General features: G+C 42.6%; 1 protein-coding gene across 2 annotated transcripts in view; it reads right to left on the reverse strand.

The window, feature by feature from the left end:
- ADAMTSL1 (ADAMTS like 1) overlaps window positions 1–17,984 on the reverse strand; it is a 465,616-nt gene that overhangs the window by 447,030 nt on the left and 602 nt on the right. The window lies entirely within an intron of this gene.

A 17,984-nucleotide genomic window follows, 5' to 3' on the forward strand; every position in this document is an offset into this window, starting at 1 on the left:
TTTATAAGATGACACCAAAATAAAGAAATTAGAGATGAAGAAATAGCAAAATAATTTAAAAGTTAGAAAGAGATGGGAGAAAACATGATTTAAAAAGGAGCAGTTGGAAATGAATAGGACTGATTAGCAACAAAATTCTTAGGAACAGAGATCTTTTATGCATAACTAAAAAGTTAAGGCACTGGTAAACAAGACCAAGAATAGGTAGTAGGAAAGCAAGCAGTTGATACAGAAGGGAGATTTGTCTTCTTGAAGTTAAATAGCCCTATTGGGAAATTAACAATGGGAAACATTTTATGCTCCAAATGATGGACAAATTAAGTCCTAGGAGAATTTATAAAGAAAAAGGAATGACATAGCAGAAGGACAAAACCTAGCTGGGAATATGAATGGGATATTGAACCCTGCCAAGGATAAATGTAAGGATAAAAATAACTGCTCTAGAATATTACCTGAAATACTTCATAAATATATGGAGGTGTTAATGTTGAACAGTATTTGGAGGCACCATGAACACAAATGGAGGATTATACCTTTTATTCTACATATTTTAACACATACACTAAAATAGAAGTGTTCTGGATAACACCTACTTTAATGTAAAAAGCAAATCAAGTTAAAATTGAAACAGTGACATATGCAGACCATAACCTGATTTCAGTGGAATTATTTAATGGGGAGAAAGGAGGTTGAGTTTTTCTTATTAAACCCGGAAGTAATAGGGAAATGCAAGCTGAATTAATGGATCCTTTCACTATCAATAACACTTTGCCACTTCAGAAAACAGCAGGAGCAGTATAGAACATGGGCAAAATTTTTATTAAAGATAGAGAATGAAGTTAGAGTCTTAATTTGGGGAAACAACAGTGCTGTTAGCAAATTAAGTATATGCAGAAAACCCCAAAGCAGTCAGTTATTAGAAGCCTATAAAATTCAGACAATCAATTACATTTTGCTACAGAACATTTGACTGGGGAAACAAAGATGGAAAGTTGCTTTCTTATCAATTGAAATAACAACATATATAAAAGCAGATTCCACCATTAAAAAGAGGCATTAGTCAACACACTGAGTGGATTACTGATGTATTATTCCAAAACTTTATAAATAAACCTGATAAAAAGTAAATAATTTAATTTTTTTCCAGCTAAAAACTAGGCTAAGAGAATCAACAGGCCCTGGATACTTTTGCTTCAGGGGAAAAATATTAGTGGCCATTAGACTGCCATAATAATAATAATAATCATACCTCACCCATCTGGTCGGGCCTCCCCAGCCACTTTGGGCGGCTTCCAACAGAATATTAAAAACACTATAAAACATCAAACATTAAAAACTTCCCTGTACAAGGCTGCCTTCAGATGTCTTCTAAAAATCAGATAGTTGTTTATTTCCTTGACATCTGGTGGGAGGGCGTTCCGCAGGGCGGGCACCACCACCAAGAAGGCCCTCTGCCTGGTGCCATTAATGTATTAAAAAAAACATTTGCAGATTCTCTAATAAAACCCTTTAGGAAAGTAATGGGTGAAATTTTCATAAATGATAGACAATCAGCATCATAGCAGGGAGGTTCATGAAAAGATGTAGCTGCACAAGAATTGTTCTAACTGCTGTCTTAAGGACAAGATGCTTAGACCAAAACAGTCTGCAGATTAGTTTGATTTATTTATTTTTCTTGTGGCATTATTGTTCTTTCAATGAGACTCGTTCTGCTTTTATGTGATTGTTTGGGGTGCTCCCAAACAATGAGCATCAGGTGTGTGGGTGCCTGTTCTCAATTCTCCTCAGGGTAAGAGTCTGTTTTGAGGAAAGAGCTTAACCTCTCCAGATGAGACAGGGTGAAAGGTGTTTGCATTGCCTACCCTAGAGGGGCTCCTGTGCATACAAATTTCATCCACTTCTTCCAAAACAGAAAAAAGAGGCATAGCCATTTTTAGATTCCCTGTAAGACACAGCCTCCACGGGGATCCAGCAGATCACACGCCACCTCACATGCTTCCTGCCCCCCAATGACCCATTTGGTAGGTTCCATTGGCTACCACTACTTAAGATGATGGTGATGATGATAGGTTTCTACCTGCTATTGGGGCACTTCTCAACCACAGTAGGGGCTCCCATCAAGAGCAGAACCTGGTGGAGCCAGGAGGGGTAAGATAAGGAAAATGTCTTCCCCAGCCAAATGCCACCCAGCACGGCAGATCAGGGGGATAGATTGTTCTGTAATTTACATTACTATTACACTGGGAGGGACGCAGGTGATGCTGTGGGTTAAACCACAGAGCCTAGGGCTTGCTGATCAGGAGGTTGGCTGTTCGAATCCCCACGACGGGGTGAGCTCCCATTGCTCGGTCCCTGCTCCTGCCAACCTAGCAGTTCGAAAGCACGTCAAAGTGCAAGTAGATAAATAGGTACCGCTCGGGCGGGAAGGTAAACGGCGTTTCCGTGCGCTGCTCTGGTTTGCCAGAAGCGGCTTAGTCATGCTGGCCACATGACCCAGAAGCTGTACGCCGGCTCCATCGGCCAATAAAGCGAGATGAGCGCCGCAACCCCAGAGTTGGCCACGACTGGACCTAATGGTCAAGGGTCCCTTTACCTTTACCTTTATTACACTGGGAAAAGCTATACTTCTGTTTTATATAGAGTGGTTCAGAACCAAGATCACAGATCAAAGCACAAAGCAACTCAGAGTTATTTCTTAAAACACACACACACGCACACACACAAAGATACAAGGAAAATCTTGGGATCTATGCAGAGTGCCAGTGATCTCATCCTCAGGATTGTGGGTGTCCATTGCTGTAACACATACGTGTGAGGTCACATGCACACGCCTGCACATAGTGCGCATGACATCACACGCACTACATGCAGGCCTGTGTGTGTGACATCCACGTTTCGGTGGCCGGCAGGGATTACTCCTCTTCCTATCCACAGCAAAGGAGACACCCTTTTCCATGGGGAGGGGCTTTGGCTCGAAGGCAGACACTGCTTCCATGTCTGAGCCCCCACGGAAATGGGTGCCTTGCTTGCTGGCCGGGGAAGGCGGAGCTGAACTGTTGACTCAGAGGCAGCACCGCTGCCGCCTGCTAGCTGTTTCTGTTGACTTTGTGGGTTCCCAGCCCCCAGAATTACATGGTTTGTGCAGGATGTCTGAAGTTGTCCCCTATGGTGCCAGCACTTGTTTGGTTTTTTACTGAATCACATGGAAGTATCAGTAAAACAGGAGAATAAGGAGTAAATGTCATATAATGATGGAAACAAAAACACGTCAGCACTAAGAGAATCCTGAGGGAAAGCGACGATTCATACTAATGGCCAAATTGAAATATTATTTACAGGTGCATGAACGAAAGCAACAAATTAACTTCCCATCAAACAGGAAAATCTTTTACTGAATAGTATAAAAGCATTGCATCCTCAATGAAAAGGAGGCTTTGAAATACTCTCAAGTCCAAGCATAGGATGAACTGATTACAGGAAAATATTTCATAGGAAATTATTTGCCACTGTTCGGCACACAATTTTTGTTTTATTCTTTCCCTTAGTTCATATTTATACAATATAAATATTTACAAATATAATATAATTGTTATATATTTGATGTGTGTGCATGTGTGTTGGGTGGGGAGTGTTGCAGGGAGTTAATTTGAACTAATAGTCAAGTGTGGGGGATCACAAGCAGTTTGTCAAGAAACAGGAGATCTGTAACTGTCAGGAAACAAATGCTCATTTATCACTCCTCCCTTCTGAAAAAAGAGATAACTCTCCATTTTAAGCTTTCTGACTCACACTTGTATTCCTTTGCCAATAGTGCCTACATGAGAGTTTCTTCTTCAAAAGATTAAATACACACGGGACACATTAGTATGTCCATAAAAGGTCAGGTTCTGTGTATGAATTTCGAAGGTTTGCACTATTTGCAGACAGCATCACAGAGAAACACAGAATTACTCAAGGAGGAAGGCTGACTATCTACATACAAAGTAAGGAGGAACACGTTTTTAGGGACATCTCCACTCTCATTTTGTTGCAAAGAATGGCACAGAAACAAAGTTATAGGTGCATCTAGTCTTAGTGCTCTAGCAATGCCCCAAGTCACTGTTTTCCAATCGTGGGTCTGCAGCTATTTTTGGACGACAACTCCCATCATCCCTAGCTAGCAAGACCAGTGGTCAGGGATGGTGGAAACTGTAGTCCGAAAACAGCTGTAGACCCAAGGTTGTCCTAAATGTTATCTGTCATCACAAATTTGTCCCATTGGTCTCCATGGCATATAACATCAATTAACACTGGGATGCACCTATTAAAAGATGCACTATGGATTCAAACCACAATGAAGGTGAACTATATATGAAATATCAGCTGACTTTGAGCATATGGGTTTTTGGGAGGTGGGAGCCAAGAGATGGGACAACTGTCTCTCATTATTTGCCAGCGACCTGGGCACCATAGCATTTTCCCACCATTTAACATATAATAAATAGGCTGTTGCTAAATAAATGACCATTTTTCACTCCAGCAAATGCTACCTTCCCTTAGACTCTTACCCAATCACCAAGCACAATGCAACTGAATGGAACAACAAAGTAACACCAGTTGAAAATAATCTGATACAAAATAAACAGCTACAGGCATTGATGAGCACCAAAACAAAAACAAAAACATTTTAAGGATAACTTTTTATTTACACTTCAAATATTTTTTAAACCAGACCCCCAAGCATAGAAGATGGAAGATCTAGCAATATGCTGGTTTCTTTAAAGGAACAGCAGCTGCCATGCTATATAGATCTGCTGCTTCTTGCAGCAGCTGTCCAGCTGGCTAGAACAACAAGAGCTGTTTGGCAGTGTAATGGACTTCCTTGGGAAGTTGTGGACTCTCCTTCATTGCAGAGGTTGAATAGCCATCTGTCTTGGATGCTTTAGCTGAGATTCCTGGATTGCAGGGGGTTGGTCTAGATGACTCTTGGGGTCCCACCAACTCTACAATTCTATGATTCCATGAAAGTCTATGCCATAATAAATTTCTTTGCTAGCCTTCAAGGGTCGACAAGTCACTTTTGTTTTTGCTATAAAAGACTTAATCAACTGCTCTTTTGGAAGTAGCAGCACATGTTTTACAACACAGGGATTCTGACAAATGGCAAAATAGATGAGCCAAATAATTAATATTAGCTTTTGAAGAAAGAAAAACCAAACAGACCAATAGGCAATACTGAAATTAACATTTCATTGGCTGAGAACAAATTGTTGTATAGCTGCAAAATGCAAACACACTACCAGGCCTCCATGGGGACATTTCTAAATCATTAGATTTTTTTTTTTTTTTAAGAAAAAGCATTTTTCCAGTTCCTCCTCTACAGTCCTATATATGTCTACTCAAAAGCATATCCTGTGGAGTTCAATGCAGCATATTCCCAAGTTAGTGGGTACAGGTTTGTAGCCCCAGTGAATAAAATACACCAGTAAAGGCTCAAACTGCAGCAACAAGGTTTTATGGAGTTATCCCAGGGGGCAAGAGAAAACTGGTCCTAAAGCTCCTAATAGCTGAAAGCAAAGCTTGAAGTGTTGCTATGTTAACTGAATTAATAGCAGGTTTTAAGATAATTCAGCAGCACTGAAGCACATAGCGATTGGCCTCTTTCCTGGGTATTGTGTGTCAGGAACCTTTAGTTTCATCTTGCACTGCACTCATTTGGGATGGACTAGAGGCCCCCACAAGGTCCCTTTTCAACTTAAGATTCTATAAGTTGCGGCTCCAATTCGCTCCAATTCAAAGCAATGATTCCTTGTTGAACATGAGAACTATATATTCACACCTCTCTTGATTTTCAAGATGTTAGGCAAAGGTAAAGGGACCCCTAACCATTAGGTTCAGTCGTGGCCGACTCTGGGGTTGCGGCGCTCATCTCGCTTTATTGGCCGAGGGAGCCGGTGTACAGCTTCTGGGTCATGTGGCCAGCATGACTAAGCCGCTTCTGGTGAACCAGAGCAGCGCAAGGAAACGCCGTTTACCTTCACCGCCGGAGCGGTACCTATTTATCTACTTGCACTTTGAGGTGATTTCAAACTGCTAGGTTGGCAGGAGCAGGGACCGGGCAACGGGAGCTCACCCTATCGCGGGGATTCGAACCGCCGACCTTCCGATCAGCAAGTCCTTGGCTCTGTGGTTAAACCCACAGCAAGCATCAAAGCATGAGGGTTACACGGAAGTCTCAGTTATAACGGGGAAAGTTAAGGCTGTGACACGAATTAGCCTAACTATAAATCAGTTAAAGCCTTTTCATGAAAAGGTGTCCTTGGTGAACCAGGCTGCACAGTTTTACGGAACTGTTAATTATTTTAATATGTGGACTTATAAAAAAAATAGGTGGGTTGCAGGTCACATTCCATTGCTCTTCTCTCTAAGGATGGTGCCTCTCAAGACATAATCCAATAAATAAAAATGATTTATCCTGTGGTACCATTATTTTATTCATATGCAAATTTATTAAATCAAAAATTATAAAAAGACATCCTTCACAAACTACATTTTTATCAGTATCTGTAGTGGCATCCATTCAGTTATCTATTCCTCCAAAGAAGGGGATTCAAAGCAACACTTACAGAAATCCTAGATAACATTAAGAAAAATCAAACCTAGACTATTCTGATAGTTCCTTTCCTCGTTTGGTCTACTTCTTTTTCAAACTTCAAGTAATCTGTGCATGTTTTATCTTTACCTGACTATTCCTCACAACAACTATGCAAGCAAGACCAGTTTTATTTTTTTCTATATCACACCCAGGGAACTGAGCATGAAAGAATCACTACTTGCCCAAAGTAAGATTTGAACTGGGAGCTTTGGGCATCACACCATAGCTGTTTTGCTACAACATCATTCTTAAGCAAGTTCACGCTTTATTTTTTTTTTTTATCTCCTTAACCATGGCAATGCCAGATCACACGTTTCCATCTGTGTGGTCTTTGCTTGATACATTTGTCAAACAGACAAGTTAAATAATGGGTCGATTTTTCTCACCTGGTACTTGACATTACAAACTCATTGTACTGTAACTTTGCAATGCCGCGTTAGGGGTAAGGATTGTAGACTGCCGTGTATTAGAATAGCGGTGGGAGTAAAACGGCAGATACATCAATTGAAGGTGCTCCATCTGTCTTTGTCAAGAATCCAACATCTGCTCCAAGTTTAAAATGTTAAAATAGCAAATTACCCATCATCCCATGATTGGCTGATGGCTTTTCTCGTCAGGCAGCACCATGGTTCAGTTCCATTCCACCCTCAACAAATACGGGAAAGGAATGTACATCAATATTCATTTACAGGGCTATTGACAGTACTCTATCACCCCCAAACCTTCTTTGCATGTTTTTCCTTGGGGAGCTGTCCAGATAGTCTCCATCTGTGACTTGCTCTTCATTACTCCAGCCTCCAAGGTCCAAATACAAGCTCCATATGTTCCTTCTGAGCCAATAGTTCCTTTGTGATTCATCATATCTGTCATACTAAGCTCTGCTTCAAGCCTTTGAAGGATCAATAAGAGCTTTTTCAACCACCACATGTGTGATAGGCATTCTCAGAGTTGACTTCATTCTTAGGAACCAAACACATGACCCATTTTGTGTGTGCAAACTTTTAATACATAAACTGTGCATAATTGGAAGGCTATCCTTGTGCTTATCTCAATAGTTGCTTGCTTTGTCATTTATCCTGACACTCTAGGCTCTTTGCTCTGCTTTTGGCCAAACAGCACAATTCCCTGAATGAAATGGTAAAGAGGGAGCTTGTCCCAAGTAGCACAATAGTCAAGGTTGGCTAAAGAGGGGAAGATGGCAAAAATGGGATATCCTTCAGAACAGGACTGCATCCATATGATGCCCTAAATTCCCTGTTAGTGAAAGTACGTAATAAGTATTCTGCACAGCCTGTGTATTATTTTCCTATCCAAGCAATTGCCCACAACTATAGCTTCATCCTTAATGAGTAGGTGAAGTATGAACACTGCATATAATCACACACAATCCAGAATTAAAACCTTTGAAAAAATAGAAGAGATTTTAAAAATGTCTCGCTGAATAAAAGACTGGTTACGAAAGAGACTCTCACAAATGACCAGGAATGTGTTCTTTGTACTCCAGTTTGTACACCTTATAAAAGAGAAACATGGGGACAAGGCTTGGGCTTGCATCACTGCTAACACAAACGTAGCATTTTGTGTAAAGCAACAATGACATGCATACCTTTATGTACAAAACAAAAAAAATTCCTTCCAGTAGCACCTTAAAGACCAACTAAGTTAGTACTTGGTATGAGCTTTCGTGTGCATGCACACTTCTTCAGATACACAGTGTATCTGAAGAAGTGTGCATGCACATGAAAGCTCATACCAAGTACTAACTTAGTTGGTCTTTAAGGTGCTACTAGAAGGATTTTTTTGTTTTGACTATGGCAGACCAACACGGCTACCTATCTGTAACTGGATTTATGTACAAATAATGTCTGGGCACATGATCTATAAGAAGAAGAAGAGTTTGGATTTGATATCCCGCTTTATCACTACCCGAAGGAGTCTCAAAGCAGCCAACATTCTCCTTTCCCTTCCTCCCCCACAACAAACACTCTGTGAAGTGAGTGGGGCTGAGAGACTTCAAAGAAGTGTGACTGGCCCAAGGTCACCCAGCAGCTGCATGTGGAGGAGCGGAGACGCAAACCCGGTTCCCCAGATTACGAGTCCACCACTCTTAACCACTACACCACACTGGCTCTATACACAACTTTGTCTGGAAAGGGTTACTTCTGGGTTTCGCCACTCGCACATGCACAGAAGCACAAAATGGTGTCACGCGCATGCACAGAAGTGGCGAATCGCAACCCGCACGTGCACAGGCGTGCCGCTGCAGGTTGCTCTCTTTTCATGTTGTGAATGGACCTCCGGAACGGATCCCGTTCGCAACCAGAGGTACCACTGTATGTTAAAAAACAAAGTTACCTCCTGTTGTAGAAACTGCTGCAACAAATAAGGATAGTAGCGGCACCTCACCTATGAAACCGCTGAACATGAATTGGAAGTGAATTAGGTGCACCTGGCATCAAAGGTTACAGAAAGGTATTTTAACTTTAATACGGGCATTCAAAATTCTGTAGTGACGGAGGGTGGTTCTTGAAGATGACAAGCATTTTGTGACTAAGTCCTGCTGATCCTGTCAACAATATTCCCAGTGATTATCATTGAGCGCAATCCTCAATGTGCTTTGAGCCACCATAGAAGACTACAGGGAAACAAGGCATTCAGTGACCATTCAGTCTACCTGACTTTATTCAATCCTGAAGTTCCTGCTTACTCACTCTAAAAACACACACACAAAAAACCTCCTTAGTTTTCTATGCTTGTAATCTCAATTGTATGTACCTACATGCACTTGGAGTTTTTGGCTGGTCCTACTTACTCAAGCCAAAAACTGTGCTCATTCCACCTGCCAGCTGTATGACGTCAATAATCTCCACCCAACAGCAAAGGAATCTCTGGCAACATTTCTTGTGGAAAAGGGAGGAGCAGGCCATTCAGGATTTAGCCCATGTTCATAGGAGAGGCTTACAGACCCCTTCTTCATCTCTTTTTCTCCTCTTCTTGTGATTAAAAAAAGGAGGCGATTGTGTCAGTCTTTACAGGGAGTTAGGGCTCAGCGGTATGTGGAAAATCGAGATGGAGAGCATGCTTGAAACCACTTTCACCAGCTATCCTCCCAACATTGAAGCTGCATTGATGACCTTCACCTGCCTCTGCCACTTCAAAGTTTGCAGGAAGGCTTTCCACTCATCACACTCACTAGAGTGGCAGTGCCACACTTGTTACGATGAGTGTTATTTGTAGAAGCCTGCACGCAGAATGACGGAATGGCTTTTTAACACAGCGCTAACTCAAAAAGTGTGGGACGCGAGTGGCGCTGTGGGTTAAACAACAGAGCCTAGGACTTGCCGATCAGAAGGTCGGTGGTTTGAATCCCCGCGATGGGGTTAGCTCCCGTTGCTCGGTCCTTGCTCCTGCCAACCTAGCAGTTCGAAAGCACATCAAAGTGCAAGTAGATAAATAGGTACCGCTCTGGCGGGAAGGTAAACGGTGTTTCAGTGCGCTGCTCTGGTTTGCCAGGAGCAGCTTAGTCATGCTGGCCACATGACCCGGATATTGTACGCCGGCTCCCTCGGCCTATAGAGCAAGATGAGCGTGCAACCCCATAGTCAGTCACGAATGGACCTAATGGGCAGGGGTCCCTTTACCAGAATCTAGACAAAAAAATTAATACACCATCTCTCTCTCACACACACACACACACACACAACACAGACAAACTTCTCCAACAATAAAAGTCTCATATTTACATAGGTTGAAACAGAGGTATTCTTGACGATCAGGTAGCATGACCCAGCTGTGCACCAGCTGTTTCTTCTTCAGCACTTAAGACAGCTCGGAGCAAACCTTTTCCCTTCGGAAGTATGCAACCGAAGTTTTCAAACTCCATGCTGGACCAAGCGTTTGCTATTTTCCCAAAGGAAGGCTACCACCCGTTGTCAGAAGGAAAGTTAAGTATTTGTGTTTTTAATTGCACACTGCAAAAACCAAAAGCAGATTTTAAAAGTGAACAAATGTGACATTTTAGCCGCACTAATTAAAGCTTTTGGCCATACAAATGAGAACTGCCTTCTACCTTACCCACCAGCCAACTATCGATTTGAGATTTTAAGGTTCAGAACCTGAAGCCTCCCTGGTGTTCTCCAACTCCAGGTTCCAGCAGCCCCAGTGAGCACATCCAGTCACCATGGATGAAAGGAGCTAGACTCTAGCAAAACCGGACAGCCACAGATTCTAACCACCCTCTTTTAAGGCCTACCATGCTCACAAGCTTCCAACTGTCCTAGCAGCACAGTAATACATTTTTTAAAAAATAAAATTCTAAACATATTTTGATGATGCAGTTAGCAACCAGGCAGAGTGGTCATGTTTTACTACCTTTTCACATCTTATTACTTAAGATGTGGCATTTCACCCATGCAATCCGACACTATTCTCAAGAAGTGTAACCTTACAGTAAGAAGGATATCAAAGCGATCGGATTTAATTATGTTTTTTAAAAAATAATAATCTGGAGATGACTCGAAAACAAATAAGAGTAACCAGGAGGGGCGGGTTCTCACACTAGCTTCACTTTCAGTTTTGAGAAAACAAGAAAAGTTAATTAAATTAGATTTGTTTGTGCCCCATTGCATCTGCAGGATATTCTACAGCCCCCCCCCCCGAGCTAAGCTATGATCCATTTCCCTGAAGCAACATCTGGGCAGCGGAGATTCCATGACTAAGCAGAGGGAACTACCTTGTAGAGAATACTAAAATGACATCAAGTACGTGTAAATTATACCCATGGGAAACACAATGACACAACCCAGCTCAACATTCTGCTTTCACGAAATGAAAAACTCATTTGAAAACAAAACAGGAGAGGCTACAGGAGTACTTGATACCCTGGAAGAAGAAAAAAATCCTCCTCACAAGAGGATAACTAAGAATCACGGCCCATAATATTTACTGCAGCCTGCACAGTTTATAATAAATACCATGCAACCTTCACTTCCCTGGGATTATAAAACTAACTTCATCTTTTAGATGTCCAGTGCGTTTTATTAGGAAAAGTAAACCTTACATCCAAATAGCCCCTATTTAGGAATCACAATTCCCCTTTCAATTTAAAAACCAGATTGTGCAGAGCCTCCACAAACAGAACAAGAGAAAAAATATGGGGCTCTCCTGCCCCCAGAATGACTGCACTAGATATATTTTATATATATATGGCTAACACTTGTATCTTGTCTTTCTTCCAAGAAATTCAATGCAGCATACATGTCCCCCCGCCACCTTTTGTTTTATCACACAACAACCTTGTGAGGAAGGCACGGCTGAAAGTTAAGCTTTATCAAAGGCCTGGGTTAACAGATACCATCTTAACCTAATGCCAGAAGTCCAATAGTGTAGGGACCAATTGTACCTCCAGGCAGAGTAAATTCCACAGCTGGGGCACCTGCTAGCGGTACAACAACAAGAAGTTTGCCTTTGTTGATCTCAGGGGCTGGGTAACTGCTGTTATGTGACATGAGCACGATCTCAGATCTCAAGACAAACACAGTTGTCACGCTGATCACTACAGTGTTACCTTGGTTTAAGAACAGCTTAGCTTATGAACAACTTTGGATTAATAATGCTGCCTGAACATGTTTCACTTCCTGTTGAGTGTAAATTGAGTCCCCCGCTGCTATAGGAAAGCACGCCTTGGTTTAAGAACGCTTTGGTTTAAGAACAGACTTCCAGAATGGATTTAGTTTGTAAACCGAGGTACCACTGTACAGTGGTACCTCGGCTTAAGAACTTAATTCATTCTGGAGGTCCGTTCTTAACCTGAAACTGTTCTTAACCTGAGGTACCACTTTAGCTAATGGGGCCTCCGGCTGCCGCTGCGCCGTCGGAGCACGATTTCTGTTCTCATCCTGAAGCAAAGTTCTTAACCCAAGGTACTATTTCTGGGTTAGCGGAGACTGTAACCTGAAGCGTCTGTAACCCGAGGTACCACTGTACTTCATCTTTACCAGGCTGTATGCATTGTAATTGGGGAGTGGCAGCAACAATTACAAATTTCCCTCAAATACAACTAATACAATATTAAATACTAGGGACTGCCACCCCTGCTCACCTTTCCCTTTGCTGACACCGCCTTCCCCCACCCCAGGCCAACCCCTCCTCCCTTTATACCTGTTCATTTACACCTCACCCGCCCCGCTCACACCTTGCCCCAACCCTTTTTAAAGGAGAGAGAGCTGCTTCAGAGAACAGTTTGGTAAAACCATGCTCTGAAGTGCCCCCTACTTCTATTAAACAGTTTGCATGGGCAGCCTGCCCATCCACACTGCAGTTCCACTTACCTGCCTGCCCCTATGCCATCATTTGGAAGCTACACAGACTACAGAGTGATAACAGCCTTGCGCATATATATATATTTGTATATAGATGTTTTCAACAACAGTACCGGTACCTACTTGCGGAACAGTGATTTTTCTGTTTGCCTCAGTAAACCTGATATGTAGTTGAGCTTTTCCTCTACTTGGCTGATCATTGAAAAAGAGAGAGTGAGTTCTCAGGAGACCCTACTGCTGTGTATAATTATTTGGTACCCCCTAAGATACATGAGGGGGGACGCGGGTGGCGCTGTGGTCTAAACCACTGAGTCTTGGGCTTGTGGATCGGAAAGTCGGTGGTTCAAATCCTTGTTGCTCGGTCCCAGCTCCTGCCAACCTAGCAGTTCGAAAGCACATCAAAGTGCAAGTAGATAAATAGGTACCACTCCAGCAGGAAGGTAAACTGTGTTTCCGTGCGCTGCTCTGATTTCTCCAGAAGCGGCTTAGTCATGCTGTCCACATCTGTAAATGCCAGCTCCCTCGGCCAGTAAACGAGATGAGCACCTCAACCCCTGAGTCGTTTGCGCCTGGACTTAACTGTCAGGGGTCCTTTACCTTTAAAGATACATGGCAACAATATGGGATGCCAATACAGAGAAGGCCCTACTTTGTAACTGTTGAACTTGCTCTCCAGTACTTTATAGCTGGACAACCCGATGTGGGGTAGGTATGGGACATTCCATGGCAGAAGCATCCCCAAACTCGGCCCTCCAGATGTTTTGGGACTACAATTCCCATCATCCCTAGCTAACAGCAGTGGTCAGGGATGATGGGAATTGTAGTCCCATAACATCTGGAGGACCGAGTTTGGGGTTGCCTGAACTAGAGACAACAGGAATAGAGCACTTTATCCATGTTGAGCAGGGGTTTGGTCCCCACACCTATATTTTATTTTTTTATAAAATAATAACAATAGGTTTATTACAATTGACTCCTGCTGAGCTTGTGCTACAAAGGTAGAAGGGGAAAGGGACAGCTCTTTGCCTTCTTTTGACCATCCTGTGCCACTCCATCCCTTTCTTTAATATTTTTTCCTCTCACTGGTTCCCCATGAAAGAAAAACCAGTATGCCAGCTCTAGGCCTTTCCCACTATTTCCCAATGTGCCCCCTTTTCTCTCTCTCTCTCTGCTCTTGGAGCACTGAGAGTGATATACCTTTCCACAGGTGGTACAGAAAGGCAGGTGAGGGTGAACCTCTTCACCAGCAAAGAAGGAGATCTGCTGTATCCCATGCCCCCTTGGGTGTCCCCCAGAGGGACAGGACATCTGTTTGTGTCCTTATATATCAAAACTTAGAAATGTATATATTTTTACCTAGTCTTCCTTGGTAAATTACTGCACAGGGAAGGTTTTCTGGTGGCAGAACTGGGGTGGTTCATTTAAGGCATCAACAGCATAGCTTTACTGTGCATTCTTTCACTGTTCGTTATTCAAAGTCAGTGTTTCATAGGTTTTACAAATGTTTGTGCCTTTTCGCTAGTTTTCTCCCCAGTTTTGTTGACAACTGTATTTGTTGTTAAGAAAAAACAGGAAAACACTGAAGCAGATACAATGTAAGCTTGGCTGATGTTTATCATCAGTGGGATAAACTGACTCTAAATTGACTTTAGACTTAGAGTCAATGCAGTACCAGGGGGCTCATATCTTGGGTCCAAAATTAAGACAGAATTGCTTGTAAAAGAGCTTGGAAACCTACTTCCATGTAATATGGAGCAATTCAGACTCAAAGCTAAAAAATCAATCATGTCACTAGCCATGCAACACTGCATTCTTAACAACTCTACTAACCTCCACTCCAACATTCAATTTCTATTTATTAACTTGTGCACCAAAATGCAATCATGGCGTGCTGATAAATGCAATTGTTCAGTATACTGAATTTTTAGGTTTTAGCTGTTATTATTGCAGCCAAACTGGAAAACTATCCAAGAAAGGTTTGAGAACTGTGTGTGCTTTCAGCTTTACACAAGTGGCAAAGATATTTTTAAAAATTAAAAAGGGGCAGAAAGGGGAAAGGGGTTCTGGGAAAAATGACTTTGACAATCCCACCCACCATTGAACCCAATGGGTTTTGACTTTACTCAGTTTTGGCTATACACATGATCCCCAGAACATAGCCCCCACATAAGTTGCAGGCCTACTGTATTTAAGATGGCAGAGTCAGCAATCTATTGGTGTACTTCTAGGAAGTGAATGTGACCTATATTTAAAACAAAGGACAAAAATAGAATCTGGCAGAATTCACACTAGGGGTTTTATTTTGGAACTCTGGGGACTGGGATATGCCAAATTTATGATTCTTGTGGTACAGGCAGAGAAAGCAGCCCATCTCCATTTACACAGTGGCATTTGCAAAGACTGTATTTGAAATTCAGAGGATGCTGGCATAATCCAGCCTGGCGCAACCCACCAAGATATAGGTACTTTTAGCATATTGAATAATAAAACATTTTCAATGACACTGGGAAAAGTGAAGTGGCATTGAAATGTGTTTATATTTTTAAAATGTTTATTTTTGAAATTTTCAGGTTTCATTGTTTCCAAAGAAAACCAGCTAATCTGGCAACACCTCCTGTTTTCGACATCAGTTTCAAGTTCTGCTGTTAGCTGCTGGACACAAAACGAGTCCTGTTTCTTCCCTTCCACTTTCCAGCCACTTCAGCCCTTGCTGGGTCTAAAGAGAAGGTAATTTACCTGCTTTGCTAAATTCGCTCAAGTGAGATGGACACACAGCTCTATCCTCAACACTCATTTGCAGCAAATAAAAGTGGCAAGTTTCCCTGAAATGCTACACCAAATTCTGCAGTTTTTGAAACTTCTGCTTCTAACTGAAGAGGATAACCATATCCTGAATTTAGGCATTAAACACATACAGACAGAAAGCCAGTTTTCAAAATTAAAAACCAACAACTTTGCTATCACTTATTTGCACTCAGAAACCAAGATGCAGGAACTGGACAGAGTCTCTAAAACTCCTCTGTAAACACCAGAGAAGAAGACACTGTACACAGCAGAAATTAACCCCTTATTAGAATCTCTGCAAGAAACCAAAGGGGTGGTCCGCAAGTCCAAAGAAGAGGACACTTCCTTGAAGTTCGCATGTCATGTTCTAATAGTTCAAAGCTCCCTGGAAATGCCATGTCCTGGAACAAAAAGGTCAGCTATTTTAAAACAAATTTAAGAACCATCTCCTAAAAGCAAATGACACCTGTCAGTCTCAGCTTGGAGTCATCCTGAGAAACAAAAGCACACAGTTTTTGAAGCCACCAGAGATGCAGCAAATCTTGTCCTGTCCCAAACTTCAGGTTCCGAAGACACTCTCTATCATAGGAGCCAACTCCTAGGGGCCAGTGGACCTTCACCCTCCCCCAAAATATATATTTGAGGAGTTCACCCTCCCAAAAAAGTTGATGGGTATTTCCATTGAAATTGTGTGTGTGCACTGCATTATGTGATCGATTATGCAGTGTGGAGCTTGCGTGGCCCTCTAACATTTTATTCAAGCTGGCACCCCTGCCTATTATTACAACTCCTGATACTATGGGCATAGCTGGGGAGGCAGCTGCCCCCCAAATCAAGTAAATAAATAAAAATACTTAACTAACTGACCAATTGCGTAGCAGGTAACTCGGTTTTGTGTCCCCCCCCCATAAAAAGTTCCCCCCAAGGCTACACTCATGCCTGACAGTGCATAGCAGTATGGGGCCAAAGAGATCCCTCACTTTAAGAGGGACCCCAGGGCCGGATTTCGGTTTGATGAGGCCCTAAGCTACGGAAGGTAATGGGGCCCTTTATATGTCCAGCTGTCCTTTGTCCACAACAATTTGTCACTCTTTTTTGTGTGGAATATATGCTATATGGAATTTATGGACCTCATAGGTATCTAAAGCCATATGCAAATAACAAATAGGAGCCGACACAACAAAAAACACTGTTGCTGTATGTACATTTTATTTTATTTGTTTTTTAAGTTAGATGTTGGAAATATACACCCAGTTTTTTTCCTTTAAATTTTTTTGTAGCCCCCAAGAGAGAGGGGTCCTAAGCTATAGCTTGTTTAGCTTATAGGTAAATGCAGGTAATGCTAGGGACGTGGGTGGTGCTGTGGGTTAAACCACAGAGCCTAGGACTTGCCGATCAGAAGGTCGGCGGTTCGAATCCCTGTGACAGGGTGAGCTCCCATTATTCGGTCCCTGCTCCTGCCAACCTAGCAGTTCAAAAGCACGTCAAAGTGGAAGTAGATTAATAGGTACCGCTCTGGCGGGAAGGTAAACGGCGTTTCCATGCGCTGCTCTGGTTCACCAGAAGCGGCTTAGTCATGCTGGCCACATGACCTGGAAGCTGTACGCCGGCTCCCTCGGCCAATAAAGCAAGATGAGTGCCGCAACCCCAGAGTCGGTCACGACTGGACCTACTGGTCAAGTGTCCCTTTACCTTTACCTAAGCTAAGGTAATAGGGCCCTTTCTATGTCCAGCTGTCCTTTGTCAACAACAATTTGTCGCTGTTTTTTGTGTTGAATATATGCTATATGGTAATTTATGGACCTAATAGGTATCTAAAGCCATTTGCACATAACAAATAGGAGCTTTCACAACACAAAACACTGTTGCTGTATGTAGGTTTTATACTATTTGTTTTTTATCTTATATATTGGAAATGTACATCCAGGTTTATTTTCCTTTAAATTTTTTGGGGGCCCCAAGAGAGTGGGGTCCTAAGCTATAGCCTGTTTAGCTTATAGGTAAATCAGGCACTGATCAGTAGCAAGCAAGCAAGCAAGGGCAGTTACAGGCAAGAAACGCATCCTGGCCCCTCTGACTCACACAGAGACGTCTTTCCTGAAGAGGAAAGCTCGCCCGTGCGCGCAGGAGCCTCTGCTGGCCTCAGGCAACCCCTGCTCCGCGCCCTCGCGCATCCACACGTGCGTGTCCACCTGTCGTTCGCCCGACAGGGGGCTCCCCGCGCTAACAAGCGAGCCGAGAGGAGA

This window comes from Podarcis melisellensis (assembly GCF_964234715.1).
Source record: "Podarcis melisellensis genome assembly, chromosome: 17".
In the NCBI taxonomy this organism is placed as follows: domain Eukaryota; kingdom Metazoa; phylum Chordata; class Lepidosauria; order Squamata; family Lacertidae; genus Podarcis; species Podarcis melisellensis.